This window comes from Chiloscyllium plagiosum, chromosome 14, assembly GCF_004010195.1.
Source record: "Chiloscyllium plagiosum isolate BGI_BamShark_2017 chromosome 14, ASM401019v2, whole genome shotgun sequence".
Taxonomy (NCBI): domain Eukaryota; kingdom Metazoa; phylum Chordata; class Chondrichthyes; order Orectolobiformes; family Hemiscylliidae; genus Chiloscyllium; species Chiloscyllium plagiosum.
This window is the reverse complement of record NC_057723.1, coordinates 53,283,228-53,302,000: the sequence shown is the minus strand read 5'-3', so window position 1 is coordinate 53,302,000 and position 18,773 is coordinate 53,283,228. Positions and strand designations below refer to the sequence as shown.

Below are 18,773 nucleotides of genomic sequence, written 5' to 3'. Positions count from 1 at the left end.
ATTTTGCTGGCACCAGAGAGCCAGTCAATACCAGAATATTTAGTGAGTGGTGAATTCTTCTGGCTATGGGGGAATGGTAGAGTTGGGTTGGCATTTGATGGGAGGGGAACTTAGAGTTGTGGTTACTAGTTAATAAGGCAATTATGGAACTATTTGACAAGAAATCTTGCTAGGCATCATGGACAGAAACTCTTTATGAAATTCAATGGAAGTGACACTTTGCTGAAACATTATAAATTTTAGCCCTTAAAATCTTCCCCCATATCTTTCTAATAGACTTGCAATATTCCACTTGGGAAATTTTAGATTATAAATTCAAACTATGTTAGGGAGTTTATTTCAGACAATGTTTCTTTCTTTATTAGGTAAACAAATTGCTTCTAAAAATCTTGATATATTTATAAGTTCACTGGAAAGGCTCAAATTTGACTTGCAACAAACTGACTACGAGGTAAGTGTTTTAAACTTTAGAAAAACATTTTTTTAGTTACATTTCAAAAGAATGTTTATTGATATGCCTTTAGTTCAAGATAATGAAATAATGGCATTTTTGCAACATTTAACTACAGAATTCTTTTTTTTAAATTCATTCACTGGATGAGGGTGTTTCTGTTTGGGCCAGCATTTATTACCCAATCCTAATTACCCAGAGGGCAGTTGAGAATTGGTCACATTGCTGTGGCTCTGGAGTCACATGTAGGCCAGACCAGGTAAGGATTACAGTTTCCTTCATTAAAGAATGTTATTGAAACAGATGGGGTCTTTCTTTGCCCTTGACAATTGGCAATGGATTCATGGTCAACATTCTTAGTGTCATAAAGCCATAGAGATGTATAGCATGAAAACAGACCCTTCTGTCCACACACGTCCATGCCAACCAGATATCCCAACCTAATCTAGTCCCACCTGTCAACACTTGGCCCATATCCCTCCAAACTCTTGCTAATCATATACCCATCCAGATGTCTTTTAAATAATGCAACTGTACCAGCCTCCACCACTTCCTCTGGCAGCTCATGCCATACATGCACCACTCTCTGTGTGAAAAAGTTGCCCCTTATGACCCTTTTATATCTTTCCCCTCTCACCCTACATCTATGCCCTCTAGTTCTGAACTCCCCCACCCCAGGGAAAAGACTTTGTCTATTTACCCTATCCATGCCCTCACAATTTTAACTCCAGATTTTTACTGATTCCAAATTCCACAATTTGCCGTGGTGTGATTCGAACCCAGGTTCTGGATATCTGGATTAACAGTTCAATGATAATAACACTAGATGGCATTTCCACTTAATCACCGAATCATAGAGTCATTGAAATGTACAGCATGGAAACAGAAACTTCAGTTCAACTCGTCCATGCAGACCAGATATCCCAACCCAATCTAGTCCCACCTGTCAACACTTGGCCCATATCCCTCTAAACCCTTCCTCTTCATATACCCATCCGGATGCCTTTTCAATAATGCAATTGTACCAGCCTCCACCACTTCCTCTGGCAGCTCATTCCATACACACACCACCCTCTGCGTGAAAATGTTGCCCCTTTGGTTCCTTTTAAATTTTTCACCTCTCACCCTAAACCTATGCCCTCTAGTTCTGGACTCCCCCATCCCAAGGAAAAAAATTTTGTCTATTTATAATCAAACCACACTTACATTTTGTGGGACTGCCATGGTGAATCCTACTCAAGTTTCTAATTTCAAATCTTATCCTCTGACTTCATGGTGCAAACTCCAGCAATTGATGTTTTGTTATGTTCAGAATTTAGCATAATACTCACTGCAGAAATACTACCTTTAAAGACCTTTACTCCATTAGGAACGCCCAGCAAATCAGTGGTTCTCATTAACTGATACTCCAAACCAACTAAAGTCACCATTTCTGTAATTCTTTATCTGTTCTTTTATACTTTCTGGTGATAGCTAGAGATCATTAATCTTTGCAAGTTATTTTTCAATTTCCCGTAGCTTAGGATCAGGGTCAAGATATTATCTGAGGGCTCTTTTTGAGGTTGTTTTCTCAAGTGCTATTTTTTGAGTTTTTTTGAGCTTCTTCATTTCAGTCACATAGTATCATTAACTTTGATATTTGTGTTGACATAAGGGGTGTTTAGCCACACATACAGCAGAATTAGAAGAATTTGTCAATATCCTCAGTAGCTGCTCAATTAAGCTTGAAGCAGCAGGACATAATTAAAGCATTAATTTCTGAGACACTACAGTATTGAAACTGCTACAAGAAACAGGCATAAGTAAGGAACATTTTTTTAAATAATTGGCATACACTTGAAGGTGCAAAAAGTTATTGCCTTAAAAACACTTTTCACAGGTTGATGGCTACATATCTAAACAGTTGCATTTCTGTTTTTCCTCCTGCATTGCAGCTCCTTCTCCCTTTGATAGCTCTTCCCTGTCTTTGCAGTCCTTCTCTCCCCCTTTCACTGCACCTTATTCCCCCATCATGTAGCCCCTTTCCTCCCTTTTAAAGTCCTGCTTCCTTTCTTTACTTCCTTCCCTTTGGAGTCTCTACCCTCTCCTCATGCTTCAGCTTTCTCCCCACCCTTTGTGGACCCTGTCCCTACCTGTAGCCTCACGTCTTCCCCATTCCTCATCCTAGTCCCCCAGTGCAATAGACTCACTCTCCAAGTCCCAGTCTGGCTCTCCAGCCCATGCCCATTGTCCAGTGCTTCCCTCACTGCTGCATAGTCAGACACCCTGCTTAATGAGCCACCACAGCACATAGTCCCTATCTACATAACCCTACTTCCCCAAGCCTTAGTGAGACTCAAATCTTCTAGAGTAGGCAGCCATGATGCTTGTTGTCACTCATCTTCACATTGCTGATCCAAGCACAGGCTGCTTCTCTCTGTTTACTGAAGCTCAGTTCATAGCAAGCCTAATAACAGCAAATGTGTGTGAGAGGACTGGCCTGTGATTGAAGAGCCACTCCTTGGAGATACAGTCCATTCTATCTGTGGGCCAACTTTTCTGCCATTGGTCACCCCTGCAATGGAATGTTTCTGGGCATTTTGGGGGCAAATTTGTCTGCTGTCCATGTGTATACTTTGAGACTTGTTTGGAAGTCATTTGTTCCTGAATCCCTCTCTGGTCTTTTGTGTTCATCTATAGATTTATTATTACAGAATTCTATGTTCTCTAACTTCCCATCAAGCCCATCATTATCGAGACTGGATCAGAACTGCTGTAGCTTGCAGGATAAAAAAGAGGTGATGAAGGATTTCTTTTGATACATCCTGCCAAGAGAAAATAAATCTTTTGTTTTTAAATGAATAATAAGACAATAAGTTCTTAATTCACATTCCAGTTTTAAAAATCTGATCAGCCAGGTTCAAGCATGCTGTAGATTGTCAATGAGCTCATTGTTTGACTGTTTTATAAATAATTTGTCTTGTGTAATTCAGTGTTGAGTCCCTTATTATTCTATTTTAAAGCTTCCACTGGGACAGCAGGAGAACAAAATGACAGACTGTTACACTACGGACAGAACATATTTGGCCTAATAAAAACAAAGTGTTGAAGAAATTCAGCAGGTCTGACAACATCTGCATACAGAGAGAGAAATAAAGTTAATGTTTCAAGTGTGTATGACTCTTCTTCAGAATTTAGCATCGATGACATCATTTATGTATCAGAGAAAATGTTGTGGGTATGTCAAAGATTGTTGCATACAATCCCACAAATAAACAGGCATAGCTGGGGCCCATGTGGGTAACCATAGGCACACCTTTGACTTGGAGCAAGTGAAACGAGTTAAAGGAAAAGTTGTTCAAAGTGAGAATTGGTTCAGCCAGGCGAAGGAGATTGGGGCTAGATGGGGACTATTCAGGCCTCTTTTCAAGAAAGAGACTGAAGAGCCTTCAGACCCTTCTGAAGGCGGATGGATGTGCACAGCGATTGCACATCCATGATATAGAGGAGGCTGCTAGGACCAGAAAGCTGAAAAATATGGAATTAATGTAAAACCTGAAAAGAATCACAAATATAAGTGAGAAAGACTGAAGAAGTGGGGGGAGAAAGAATCAGGGTGGGAAGAATTAAGTTTAGTTTGGCAGGGAGAGGCTGAAATGATGGGTCTACAAGGGCAATTCCATTTGTGGATTTTGGGAAGGTGGTAGAAGTTGCTGCACAAATTAGGGAAATGATGAAGCCCTGGAAAGGTGGTCTTCAGTGGGGATGACATCAGTGACTGTTAAATCTGTTCCGACGAACAGTCACATTGGATTGGAACTGTTTATTCAGTTTATCTCTCCAAAGACGTTACCAGACTTGCTGAGTTTCTCCAGCACTTCCTGCTTTTATTTCAAATTTCGAGCATTTTGCTTTTATTTGCCCATCTGTTCAATCATCTTCAAACAGGATGCCATAATTCCCTTGTACCTTTACCGTTCCATTCATTTATTTGCTTAACAAGTCTGAATTTTCGATTGATCCTTTTAATTATCTGTTTGAACAAAAAGAACACCAATTTCACCTAATCACAGAGTTAAACAGAGAATAGGCCGGGGGCAAAAATAAGTACACCGACTAAATGGGAGAAATAGAATCTGAGATATACATTTATTTAGATGTAGAGGAATCTGAGTTCATTTTAGTACTTGCAATGTGAGCTTGAATGTATGTTTTTAAATGTTAGTTCAGTGTGTGGTGTTAATTATTTCAGCTGGATGTTGGAAGCTCATAATTTTAGTCCTCCTCTGGATTTTTTTAACTCGTTCAGAGGATGAGAGTTTCACTGGCTCGGCGAGCATTTATTATTCATCCCTTGTTGCCCTGGAGAGATGATGGTGAGCTGCTTTCTTAAATCACTGCAGCCTATTTTATGTATATGTATCCACACTGCTGTTAGAGAGGGAGCTCCATGACTTTACCCCAATAACAGTGAAGGAACAGCAATGTACTTCTAAGTCAGGATGGTGAGTGACTAGAAGAGAAGTTGCAGGTGATGGTGTTCCCACATATCTGCTGCCCTTGGCCTTGTAGGCGGTAGTAATTCCGAAGTTGCAATTTCAGGGACCTTGGTGAGTTGTTACAGTGCATCTCATGGATGGTACACACTACAGCTACTGAGTGTTGGTAATGGAGGGAGTGACTGTTTGTGGAAGCGACACTAATAAAAGTGGTCTGCTTTGCCTTGATCAGTGTCAAGATTCTTGAGAGTTTTAGTGCCGCATTCATCCAGGCAAATGGGGAGTATTCCATCACAATGTTAACTTGTGCCTTGTATATGGTGAATAGGCTTTGAAGAATTGGAAAGTGAATCACTCACTACAGGATTCTAAGCACCTGACCTGCTCTTGCAGCCACTGTACTTACATATGGCTAGACCAGTTCCGTTTCTGGTCAATGCTAATTCCCAGGATGTTGATAGTGGTGGGTTCAGTAATGATAAAGCCATTAATTGTCAAGGAATGATTGTTAAATTCTCTTTCTTGTTGGAGATAATCATTGCCCTGCACTTGTGTGGCATAAATGTTATTACCACTTATCAGCACAAGCATGAAAAACTCTCTGGGTCTTGCTTCAAAAATCGTGAATGGTGCTGAACATGGTGAAATCATCAGTGAATATCCCCACATCTGACCATATGATAAAAGATAGGTCATTTATGAAGCAGTTCAAGATGTTTGTGTCTTGGACACTATCCTAAAGAACTCTTGCAGAGATGTCCTGGAGCAAAGGTGACTGACCACCAACAGCCTCAACCATTTTTATTTGTGCTGGGCATGACTTGAACCAGCTGAGAGTTTGCTCTTGATTCCCAATGACTATACTTTTGCTAGGCTCTCCACACCATGTTGGTCAAATGCACCTTTGATTTCAAGGGTAGTCACTCACACCTTGCTTCTGGAGTTCAACGTTTTGCTCCAAGTTTCAACAAGGCTGTAATGAGGTCGGGAGCTAAATGACTCTGGGAGAACCCAAGCTTAGCATTAAATGAGAAGGTTATTACTGAACAACTACAGTTTGATAACACTGTTCATTATTTTACTGATGGAGCAATAATTTGTTTGGTTGGATTTGTTCTGTGTACAAGACTTACCTGGTCAATTTGCCACATTGCCAGATTAAGTGCCAGTGTTCTAACTATATTGGACCAACTTGACTAGAGGCACAGCAAGATTCGGAGCACAAGATTTTATTGTCAAGACCCATAGATTTTCCAGTATCTAGTGTGCTCAGTCATTTCTTGATATCTCATGGAGTGATTTGAATTGATTGAAGAGCAATTCAAATCTGTAATGTTGGGAAACTGCAGAGAAGTTTAAGATGCATCATGCACTCAGCACTTCTCTCTTGAGCTCTTTGCAAACATTTCATCCATATTTTTTGCACTGATGTGCTGGGCTTCACTGGCATTGAGAATGAGGATGTTTATGGAAGCTCCTCCTCCAGTGAGTTTAATTGTCCACTACCATTCATGACTGGATGTGACAGGACCGCAGAGTTTCAGATCGATCAATTGTGAAATTGCTTATTTCTATCTAGCATCTGTTTCTTGTACTGTTAGGTATACAAGTTGTCCTTTGGTTGCTTCACCAGATTGACTCCTTCTCTTTAGGTATGTAAGGTGCTACTTCTGGCATGCTCTCATGCACTTCTCATCGAACCAGGGTTGATCCTTTGCTTTGATTATGGTGGAATGGAGAATTGTTGAAATTGCAGATTGTTACAGAATATTATTCTCCTGCTGCTGATGTCTCTGAGTGCCTCATGGATGCCAGTCTTGAGTTGCTAGATCTATTCAAAATGTATCCTATTTAGCACAGAACCACACACATATATACATAAATCATATAGATGAAAATGGGGGGACATGTTAAACAAGTTTGCAGATGACACCAAAATTAGTAGTGTGATTAATAGTGAAGAAGATGGTGGTAGGTTACAAGAAGATATTGGTCAGATAGGCGGAACAGTGGCAGACAGTATTCAACCCTGATGAATATGAGAGAATGCATTTTGGAAGAAGAAACAAGATGAGGGAGTATTTAATGAAAAGCAGAAGGCTGGATAGCTCAGAGGAACAGAGAGATCTTGGAGTAATTATTTACAGATCCCTGAAGTTGGAAGATCACATTAATAGGATTGTTAAGAAGGCATATGGGACACCGGTGTTATCAGCTGTGGCACCTAGTATAACAGCAGGGAAGTAATGTTGGAGTTATATAGAGCATTGGTTAGGCCACAGTTTGAGTTTTGTGTGTAGTTCTGATCACCTCACTGCAGGAAGTATGTGACAGCACCAGAGTGGGTGCAGAGGAGGTTCACAGAATGTTGCCTAGGATGAAGCAATTGAGCTACAGAGGAGAGACTAGATAGGCTTGGATCATCGTCTTTAGAGCAGAGAAGACTGAGGGGGATATGATTGAGGTGTATAACATTATGAGAGGTATGGACAGGGTGAATAGAGAGCAGCTGTTCCCCTTGTTTGAGGGGTCAATCATGTTGGAGCATAATTTTAGGGTAAAGGGTAGGAGATTCAAACCTTTTTTACTCAGTGGTTGGTGGGAATCTGGAATGCACTGTCTGAGAAGATATTGGAGGCCAAAAATGTTAAAATCTTTTTAAAAAATTGGATGAGCACTTGAAATATTATAACATTCAAGGAAATGGGACAACTGCAAGAAATTGGGATTAGCGTACCTTTAATGGTAGTTATTATTAGTGTAGACTGGATGGGCTGAAGGGCCTTTTCTGCATTGTATAATTCTGACTATGACTGTATGACAACACAATGGAAGATATACTCAAAGTGAAGATAGACTTTATCCTCACAAATACTGTGTGATGGTTGCTAATACTGATGCTATCATGGACAGATGCACTGGTGACAGATTGGTGAGGATGGGATCAAGTATGTTTTTTCCTCTTATTGGTTTCTTTGTCACTTGTCACAAGCCCAGTATAGGAGCCACGTCCTTTAGAACTCAACCGGATCAGTCAGCAGTGTTGCTATCAAGCCATTCTTGATGATAGATGTTCACATTCCCCACCCAATGTAAGTTCTTCACTCTTGCTATCTTCAGAGCTCTCTGAAAGTGGTGTTCAACATAGAGTACTGATTCAGTAGCTGAGTCTATTGGAGGTTTGGTATGTGGTAATCAGCAGGAGGTTTCCCTGTCCATGTCATGAGACTTGATGAGGTCTAGAATTAAAGTAGGCAATTCCCAGGGCAACTTCCTCCTGATTGGTGAGTTCAGATATGCCTAGGGATGACAATGGCGGTGTCTAGGACATTGTCTATTACGTTAAAAATCACACAACACCAGGTTATAGTCCAACAGGTTTAATTGGAAGCACACTAGCTTTCGGAGCGACGCTCCTTCATCAGGTAATAGTGGAGGGCTCGATCGTAACACAGAATTTATAGCAAAGATTTGCAGTGTGATGTAACTGAAATTATACATTGAAAAATTGATTGTCTGTTAAGCCTTTCATCTGTTAGAATATTCTAACAGATGAAAGGCTTAACAGACAATCAATTTTTCAATGTATAATTTCAGTTACATCACACTGCAAATCTTTGCTATAAATTCTGTGTTACGATCGAGCCCTCTACTATCACCTGATGAAGAAGCGTCGCTCCGAAAGCTAGTGTGCTTCCAATTAAACCTGTTGGACTATAACCTGGTGTTGTGTGATTTTTAACTTTGTACACCCCAGTCCAACACCGGCATCTCCAAATCATTATCTATCAGGTATGACTTTGGCTGCTGATCAATCAGTCTGTGAGACAGCTCTCCTACTTTTGGCACTAGCCTCTGGATATTAGGAAGGACAATTTTGCTGTGTTGACAGGACAGAGATAGTAGCTGTTATTTTTGGTGCCTAGGTTGATGCCTAGTGATCCATCCAATTTAATTCCTTTGTTTAAATTTCATAGTGCTTCGATCCAACTGAATGGTTTGCAAGCTTATTTCAGAGGTCAGTTAAGAGTCAATTAGTGTGGGTCTACAGATGGTAGATTTCCTTCCCCAAGAATATTACAGACGTTTTTTTAACAGCAATTGATAAAAAAAACATTGCCATCATTTGACTTTTTAATTTCAGATATTTTAAATTCAAATTCTGTCATCTGCCTTGGTGGGATTTAAACATGGATTCTTGGAGTTGACAAGACCACTATGTCACCACCTTCCCATGTTTCAAAATTGACTCAAAAGTAATTGAAACATGTTGAGGAATGTGAAAGGGTCATGATTGTATTTATTGGTGGAGCAGACTTGTGAGCCTGAATTACATACTCCTGATTCACTAGTTATGGAGTCAGGGAGTCACACAGCACGGAAACAGACCCTTTGCTCCAACCAGTCCATGCCAAACATAATCCCAAACTAATCTGCCTGCTCCTGGCCCATATCCCTCCAAACCTTTCCCATTCACGTACAGAACAACCTCGGTAAGCTGAACATCAATTATCCGAAATTTGGATTATCAGAACAACATCTCAAGGTCCCGTAAAAACATTACATCAAAGAGGCATTAGCGACATTGGTCCAAAGATCGCATCTTTTGTTTACAATGATTAAAAGTGAATTCGGGTTACTGAAATGCTATTGAGAACAGTCCTGGACATTAATGGGAACCCAAGCACTGTCTCCAAATGACTGACCTCCCTCCTCCTCTCTCTCCTTCTCCAAACGAAGACAGGCAGAATGACAATCTGGGCAAATTCAGAGCCCTGAATATTCTCAAATAAAGAACACACCAGCCCATTACAAAGGCTTCACGTCTGAGTTTTTGAAAAAACATTCCTGCACTCATAAAACACTAAAGGTTACTGAACCCTCTGTTTATCAGAGTTTTTTTTAGGAATGATTAAAAATTAAACCAATATCTGGGTCACTCACACACACACACACACACACCAGCTTTGTAGCAGTCCTCTAACTTTGCAAATAGGAAGATGGGTTTTACACAAATTTACATCTGATTCACACCACCCTGACACCTCTGAGCAGCAAACTAATGGTAAATAAAACACCAGAGGCTGGAATTCCCTCACTCGGTTTGCACTTTTCATGTTCTCAACAGTGCCTTTGAAGTCTCCAGATCTGAAAGGATGTGAGTTTTCAAACATGCTCTTTTTTAAGATAACACAGCGGCTCTGTCTAACCAGGAAGTCAGAGCCAGCACTGGGGGCTTTCTAGGGTTCGAGACACCCCCACCACACCCTCCTCTCCCCCCGCCTCCCCCACTCTCCATGGAGTTCTACACAGGGGTGTACCCTACTATACAAACCCCTCCCCCGCCCAGATAATCTCTCCAACATTGTCCTGTCCCAGGGCAGAGAGGGGACTTTTCAAAAAGTTGCAGTAAAATGTGTGTGTGTGTGTGTTATTTTGAGACTCACCTCCCAAAGGCAGCAGCAGTCTTGCTGTTGGTGTCCAGTCTGGCTGCTGTCTCCATTCTGTTACTTCATTTTGTTCCAGAGTCCCATTGGGGAGGAGAGATAAGAGGCACCTGGCAACTTCACTTCATCCACTGGCTGGAAATGAGGAGACTTGGAAGCACATGGCATTTGGGAGGTGAGATGGTGGGGAGGGGGGGGGAGAAGTTTACTGACCCACTGTGCTGTTGCCTTGTCTCCTAAACTCAACAAGTGCTCATTCCTGATGAAGGGTTTTTGCTTGAAACGTCGATTTTTCCTACCCCTCGGATGCTGCCTGACCTGCTGTGCTTCTCCAGCACCACACTAATCTTGACCCTGATCTCCAGCATCTGCAGTATCCACTTCTGTCGAAGTGCTCGCTCTGTCAATCCCATTGAAGTGAAGCAGTGGTGGGGAGAGGCTTCAGCAATGCTGCAGGTCCCTTACACAAACATGTGTGGCTGTTCAGAAACAAACCCTGAGACAGAGAGAGGGAGCAAAGCAGGGCAAGCAGAGAGAGAGGAAAAAGGAAACTTTAGAAAATTCCGATTCCCAGAGGAGAGGCATTGGATCAGCTATCGGAACAATCACTTATCCAAACAGAATATTCCCCGCCCCTCTTGTTCAATAATCAAGGTTGTTCTGTAATTATCCACGTGTCTTTTAAACATTGGAATTGCGCCCACATCCTCTGCGCTGTCAGGAAGTTCATTCCACACGCAAACCACTCTCTGTATAAAAAAATGACCCTCTTTCTCCTCTCATCTTAAAAATATGTCCCTTAGTATTGAAATATCCTATCATTGGAAAAAGACAGCCACCATTAACCCTATCTATACCCCTCATGATCTTATAAACCTCTTTAAGGTGACCTCTCAACCTGATATGCCCCAGTGAAAGAAGTCCTAGACCTATCCAGCCTTTCCTTAAAACTCAAACTTTCCATGCCTCGCAGCATCCAGGTAAATCTCTTCTGAACCCACTCTAGCTTAGAATATCCTTCCTATAACTGGGCAACCAGAATTGGACACAGTACTCCAGAAGAGGCCTTACCAATGTCTTGTACAATCTCAACATGACTTCCCAATTCCTTTACTCAAAGAACTGAGTGATGAAGGCAAGCATGCGAAATGCCCTTTTAACCAACTTGTCTAAATGTGATGAAAAGTTCAAAGAATTATGTACCTGAAAACCTCGGTCTCTTTGTTCTATAAAGTTACCTAAAGTTCCTGAAGAAGGGCTTATGCCCAAAACGTCGATTCTCCTGTTCCCTGGATGCTGCCTGACCTGCTGCGCTTTTCCAGCAACACATTTCCAGCTCTGATCTCCAGCATCTGCAGACCTCACTTTCTCCTCAAAGTTACCTAAGTGCCTATCATTAACTGTGAACGTCCTGCCCCTGTTTGTTGTACTAAAGTGCAATACCTTGCATTTATCCAGATTGAACTCCATCTGCCATTTTTCAGCCCATTGACCCATTTGATCAAGATCCTTTTGTAATCTTTGAAAATGTTCTTCACTGTTTACTGTGTCATCCGATTTTGGTGTCATCTGCAATTTTATTAATTGTATCTACTATGTTCTCATCCAAATAGTTCTTATGTTTTTATGTGAATACAACTTGTTTCTTTAACTTTATGGCTCTTATTTCTCTAATAGACACATATTCCAATACAAATTTGTCACCATTAAACATGGATATCTATTATTTGTCTGCTTGGTCTAATATGAGTGTTATTTTTCTTTATTAGCACAAAAGCAATGCTGGGCAGATTGAACTTAATAAATTTCTAGAATTAATATTGGGAAATGTTCATTCAATAAGGCAAATGGCAATTAATTGTGAAGTAAGCAATCACCATTCTTCTAGTCTCATTAATTTTGTTTGATACATTTTGAAATTGTGAACTTGAAATTAACTTTGTTACATTTATCTTTTCTTAAAGAAATTAATTCACTGTAGTCAGGAGGTGAAGAAAAAGGATGTATTATTCAGAATCTTCCTGAAAATATTTGTGAGATTTTTACAGCATTTGGATAATAAATTGTGCAGGACGATTCCACCAAGTGGGTGAAAAGATAAGAGAAGTACAAGAGCTACTGTCAAAGGTCATCTGCGATATGCTGTAGCAGGCTCTCAACACAGACATCCGTTCATGGTTCATCCTGAGCGAACATTAAAGAAGTCATTATGCTGGCACAGTTATATTTGGGACTACACAGAGACTCAAACACATCGATGTCGTGCAAAAACAATTAAATTTGTATAAAGGTGACTTTATAAAAATTTCAACAATACTTATGCCACCAAAGTGCCCTCAATCAGTTTTCTTCCTTCTCTCTGTCTGTCCCACGGCATATTATTGTTGTCACAGGAACTGCAGCTGGGGTGGACGAACCCCTGCTTGCCAGTGAAGCACATTGGCCCTGCAGATCTGGTCAGGCAACCCCAGAAGTGTTTGTGTCTGGCTGGCCCAGACATGCTGAGGCTCTTCTTGATAGTGGCAAGTGGACCCTCCTCAACCTTCCAAGGATTGAAGGTAGGTGAGCAGTGTGGAGGTGGATGGCCCAGATACATTAGGAGTAACCTGACAGGAGACTTCTCAGGTCTAATGTGCAGTCCCTCCTCCAGCTAGGTATTTCCTGGCACCGTCTTTCTGCCTTATGAGGAAGGGGCATCTAGGGTGTGCGCCAAGTTCCATGTACGTCTGTTGTCATGACTTTGACCAATGGCTAGGGCAGTGCTGTGCAGGTGGGTGTGCCTCTCCAGCAGGCACTGAGGATGCTGGACCTGGCTCTCCATGGCAGCTGCCAACCTGTCCATGGAGGCACTCAGACAATTGCACTCCTGCAGCTTCTGAGTAATGAAGGCCATTGTGTCCCATAGAGCTATCTACTGCTCATGTTCCTCCCTGTACATGTGGATAAAGTCCCTGAATGCTGACACCACTGGGTTCTCTCCTGCCAGGGCCTGGGCTAGTGCCCAGTCTCTGATAGTGCACTGAGTGCCAGTGATCCACAGTGTATCTTCCCCAGCCAGCTGTTTCAGTGAAGTGCTCCCACACTTTCTAAGCTGAATTTCCCACCAAGATGCCAATATCTGAAACTGTTTGATGGGAAAGTTGTAGGAGGTAGCCTTGCTGATGCTTTCTCTGAAGCCTTGGTATTGTCAACTTCAGAAATCCAGGAGGGCACTTCCTGTTGCTATTTTAAAGACTTTGTTCAGCTCAATGTTAACCTTCTAAATTCTGGAAAAACAAACAAGCCTAAATTGTATAATATCTCCTCAAAATTAACCCCTGACATCCAGATATCATTCCTTCAAACCTATACTGTACTCCCTCCAAAGCCAATATATCCTTCCGATGGTGAGATGCCTAGATCTGCTCTCAGTCCTCCAAGTAGGGTCCAACCAGTTTTTTGTATAAGTTCCATAAAATTAATGCATCATCATAATCAATTCCTCTGGATATAAAGGCTAAACTTCCATTAGCTTTCTTGATTAAAAAAAATATGTTTATGGGATGACGGCATTGCTGATTAGGCCAACATTTATTGCCCATCCTAATTGTTCAGATTGCAGATAAGTGTCAACCATATTGCAATGGGTCTGGAGTCACATGTAGGTCAGACCAGGTAAGGATAGCAGTTTCCTTCCCTTAATGACATTTGTGAACTAGATGGCCTTTTCCAACAATTGACAATGGATTCATAGTCATTTTAGTCTCTTAATTGCAGATTTTTATTGCGTTCAAATTCTAGCGATAATAACATTAGGCTGTCTCCTCCTTGTTTAATGTACTGTTTGTGACATTTTGAAGATCTATTATCTGAAACCCCAAATTTCTTTGAACATCCAATACATTAATCTTCATACCATCTAGAAAATACCTTGATCCATCCTTTTTCTATTCAAAATGGATAACCTCACACTTGCCGATAATGAAATAATTACCACAGTTTTGCCCATTCATCAATTCACTTCCTCTAATTTCAAATTTTATGGTATGATTTACACTGTCCACAATGCCACCTAACTTTGTGTCATCAGAAAATTTGGATACATGACTTTCCATGCCATTATGCAAATTGTTAATAGATATTTGAGGACCTAACACAGATTATTGTGACACACCACTGGTCACATCCTGCCAATTTGAGTACCTACTTACATCCCTACTTTCTGTTGCGTGCTACTCAACCAGTTTCCCAACTAGGTCAATAATATTCCCTCAATTTTGTGGGCTTCTGCCTGAAGGGAGGCAATGGTCTCGTGGGATTTTGCTGGACTGTTAATTCCAGGACCTGGGTCTGAAGTCCCACCATGGCAAGTAGAGGAATTTGAATTCAATTTTGAAAATCTGGAATTAAGAATCTAATGACCATGAATCCATTGCTGATTGTCAGGAAAAACCCATTTGGTTCACTAATGTCCTTTAGGGAAGGAAACTGCCATCCTTATCTTGTTCTGGCCTACATGTGACTCCAGATCCATAACAATGTAGTTCACACTTAACTGCCCTCTGGGCAATTAGGGATGGGCAATAAATGCTGCATAGCTAGCAATGCCCATATCCTATGAACAGATAATAAAAATCTTTATCAAAAGCCTTCTGGATGTTGATAAAAACAACATCCGTAAACATTCCCAGGTCCATGACCTTACTCAACTCTTCAAAAAATTCAATGTTTGGCAGACATGACCTACCTGTCTTGAATCCATGCTGATTCTTGCTTGGTTAACAGTTATCTCATCCTTGATTGTAGATTCCAACAATTTCCCCACCATAGACGTTTGGCTGGCTGGTCTGTAATTCATTGGTTTCCTTGGTTTGCCTTCCTTAAAAAGCAAACTGACATGCAATTTTCCAGAGGGTTGATTCCTGGATCTAGGGAACGCTGAAAGATTATAGTAAGAGTGTCCACAATGTGCTCCCTTGATTCTTTTAAAATCCTTGAATGAAAACCATTAGGTCCTGAAGAGAAAAGTTATCCAGGGTTCCTGGGAAATTATGCAGATGTGTTTGGGAAAACCTCCCAGACTCTGACTTTCATTTTAGAGTCTGTGCTGGGAAATAATTCAAAAGAGTTCAGGGTTGGAGGATTTGAGCTATATGGAGAGGCTGAATAGGCTGGGGCTGTTTTCCCTGGAGTGTCGAAGGCTGAGAGGTGACCTTATAGAGGTTTACAAAATCATGAAGGGCATGGATAGGGTAAATAGACAAGGTGTTTTCTCTGGGGTGGAGGAGTCCAGAACTAGAGGGCATAGGTTTAGGGTGAGAGGGGAAAGATACAAAAGGGGCCTAAGGGGCAACTTTCATATAGAGGGTGGTGCATGTATGGAATGAGCTGCCAGAGGAAGTGGTGGAGGCACCTCAGCCTATTCAGCTTCTCTCTATAACTCAACTCAAAACCCTCCGTCTTTGCTATATCCTTGCAAATCCTTTCTGCACCCTTTCACGTTTAATAACATTGCTGCTGCTCAATAACAGAAACTACCCAGCCTGAAAGTCCAGAGTAAAAACGTTATCAGAAGTTGTTTGGAGTGTGCTTTCAATATATACATTAAAAAAATGATATCTCAGAAAAATATATATTGATTTGTAACATTACTAGAATTCAGCACTATTCATAGCATTATGAGAAAGGCCAAATAGCAGACCTTGTGCAATGTTTCAAGCTGAATAAACTTTATTGGATATGTTTTATTTGACAAAGGAATGTTTGGGAATAGACACGTAGTTAAACAATGCAAAACACTTACAGCAGACTAAATCCTACAATCATTCTGTGTACATATTTAATTTTTAAAGTAAGTGGCCTCAACAACTATGAATTTATTTGATGTAATGTAGTGTCAAGATATATTAGTTATTTAGTCTCTTGATATGATTTACTGCTGCAAATTATTAGAGACAAATGTTATTTTTAAAATTATTTTGTTCCAGCAATTGACAAAGGAGTTGAAATTTTGTGCTACATGTTAAAATCTGCTATCTGTGCCCTAACCTGAGTCCTTTTCACCCCATATCCTTAGTTCACTGACCTATGTTGACTCTCAGTTGAAAAAAAGTGCAACTTTTTATAATTATAATCATTGTTTTTAAATCCCTCTATTGCTTCACCACCTTGCTATCTTTATCAACAAACACAACAATCTGAGGTATTTGTGTTCATCTAATCCTGGCATCCTGAGTATCTCTAATTTTTAAACAATCCATCCTTCACAAACATGTAGGAGGTGAATACATCCCTTTCTAATCATGCATTTTCTCTCATTCCCATCTGTCCAGACATTGCTGACATCATATTTCTCACTTTTCGTTAACTTCAAAATATGCTTTTCAGCCAACCAATCAGCACTGGAATATTCTTATTCAGGAGGTTGCTGTGCTGCACAACAAGTTGAAATGCTTTGAATTGATTGCAGTTCAATTTGCAGATTTCTGTATTGGACAGAGTGATATAGCTGTCAAAATAATAAGAGTTTCCGAGAGCTAACTAGAGGAGTTTTTTTTTGCAACTGAGCGGTATTCTAATATGTTCATCTGAAGCGGAGCAATATCTGCCATTATGACTGTTGTTAAGAAGCAGAGATTGACCCCCTCTGAGAACTAAAACTAAAACACCCAAAGAGGAACGCCTCACCCTATAATCAATAAAAAGAGTGGAAAGCTGGTGAAACCTGCTTTCAACAACTTCTAGTGGTTAAAAAAAAACTCTGACACTCACTTTAAAACCAACAAGTAACAATTTATTTACCTCACTCTAACAGTGAACAATTAACGAAACTATTAACAAACTGAATAAATCCCTTCTAAATACTAACTATTCTCAAATAAAACAAGATTCTAATGTTCCAATAAATACAAATTCCACGCATACAACAAAAAATAGAATTTAGTCACTCGAAATTACAGCCAGGTTACGTATCTTCCGGAATGTTCTGTGCCTCCGCTGCAGTTCTTCTGTCAGTCATCTTTTCCTCCAGTTCTTCTGTCAGGACTGCCTCCTTGTCTGATTCTTCTGTCAGGAATTTAGTTGGTCCTATCAGAAGGATGTTGTGCAACTTGAAAGAGTTCAGAAAAGATTTACAAGGATGTTGCCAGGATTGGAGGATTTGAGCTATCAGGAGAGGCTGAATAAGCTGGGGCTGTTTTCCCTGGAGCATTGGAGGCTGAGGGGTAACCTTACAGAGGGCCATGGATAGGATAAATGGACAAAGTCTTTTCCCTGGGGTGTGTGAGTCCAGACGAGAGGGCATAAGTTTAGCATGACAGGGGAAAGGTATAAAAGGGATCTAAAGGGCAACTTTTTCACGCAGTTGGTGATACATGTACGGAATGAGCTGCCAGAGGAAGTGATGGAGGCTGATGCCTTTTAAATGCTGTAATTGTATCTGGATGGGAATATGAATAGGAAGGGTTTAGAGGGATATAGGCCAAGTGCTGGCAAATGGGACTAGATTAGTTTAGGATATCCAGTTGGCATGGATGAGTTGGACCAAAGGGTCTGTTTCCATGTTGTTCATCTCTATGACTCTATGGTGCTTTTTTTCCTCATACATAGATGACTGTGAGAGCCAATTTGTCTCTCTAGAGCTGAGGACACCTAACTCTGATTGATGGGAGTTAGCTCTGGGGTCTGTCTGCCCCTTTCTTTTATACCGATGATGACATATCAATTTATTACCATAGGATTGGTCCTATGCTGTAAAAATCATCAGATTTAAATTTTATAAGTTTTAGTATTGATGTGCCTGGTTTAAATTGATTGGCAAAATTTAAAACCTGTTGTTTTGATTAAAAACTCCTGTTTGGCCTTTCAATTCAAAATGTTTCAATTCAGGTGCTCAGTCTTGCTGCAAATAGTTTTTAACTTTAAAAGCTACTCACAGACATCCATTTCAACTCTCTGCACAGAAAAAAAACACTATCTTTTAAAGGGACCATGCAATGCTTTTCCCCCTAGCATTTTACAAACACCTACTTCGCCACACTCTGTTCTTGAGGTTTATTATGCTATCTTAGGTAATTTAAACAGTAAGACTGCGAACGAGTACCAGAACATTTATTCATGCAACAACTTAAGACCATAAGACATAGGAACGGAAGTAAGGCCATTCGGCCCATCGAGTCCACTCCGCCATTCAATCATGGCTGATGAGCATTTCAACTCCACTTATCCGCATTCTCCCCGTAGCCCTTAATTCCTTGTGACATCAAGAATTTATCAATTTCTGCCTTGAAGACATTTAGCGTCCCAGCCTCCACTGCACTCTGTGGCAATGAATTCCACAGACCCACCACTCTCTGGCTGAAGAAATGTCTCCGCATTTCTGTTCTGAATTTACCCCCTCCAATTCTAAGGCTGTGTCCA

The 18,773-nt window shown here is 40.7% G+C and overlaps 2 long non-coding RNA genes across 2 annotated transcripts in view; one reads left to right on the top strand and one right to left on the bottom strand.

Moving 5' to 3' along the window:
* The first annotated feature begins 3,164 nt into the window (after nucleotides 1–3,164).
* Nucleotides 3,165–12,221, top strand: LOC122556929. The gene is made up of 4 exons (XR_006313709.1): nucleotides 3,165–3,228; nucleotides 3,454–3,552; nucleotides 10,456–10,551; nucleotides 12,146–12,221. It is a non-coding gene; the product is annotated as an uncharacterized LOC122556929 (long non-coding RNA).
* A 4,990-nt stretch (nucleotides 12,222–17,211) lies between these two features.
* LOC122556729 overlaps nucleotides 17,212–18,773 on the bottom strand; it is a 6,879-nt gene continuing 5,317 nt past the window's right edge. Inside the window, exon 3 of the long non-coding RNA XR_006313636.1 lies at nucleotides 17,212–17,463. This is a non-coding gene — a long non-coding RNA (uncharacterized LOC122556729). The remainder of the gene's footprint in view (nucleotides 17,464–18,773) is intronic.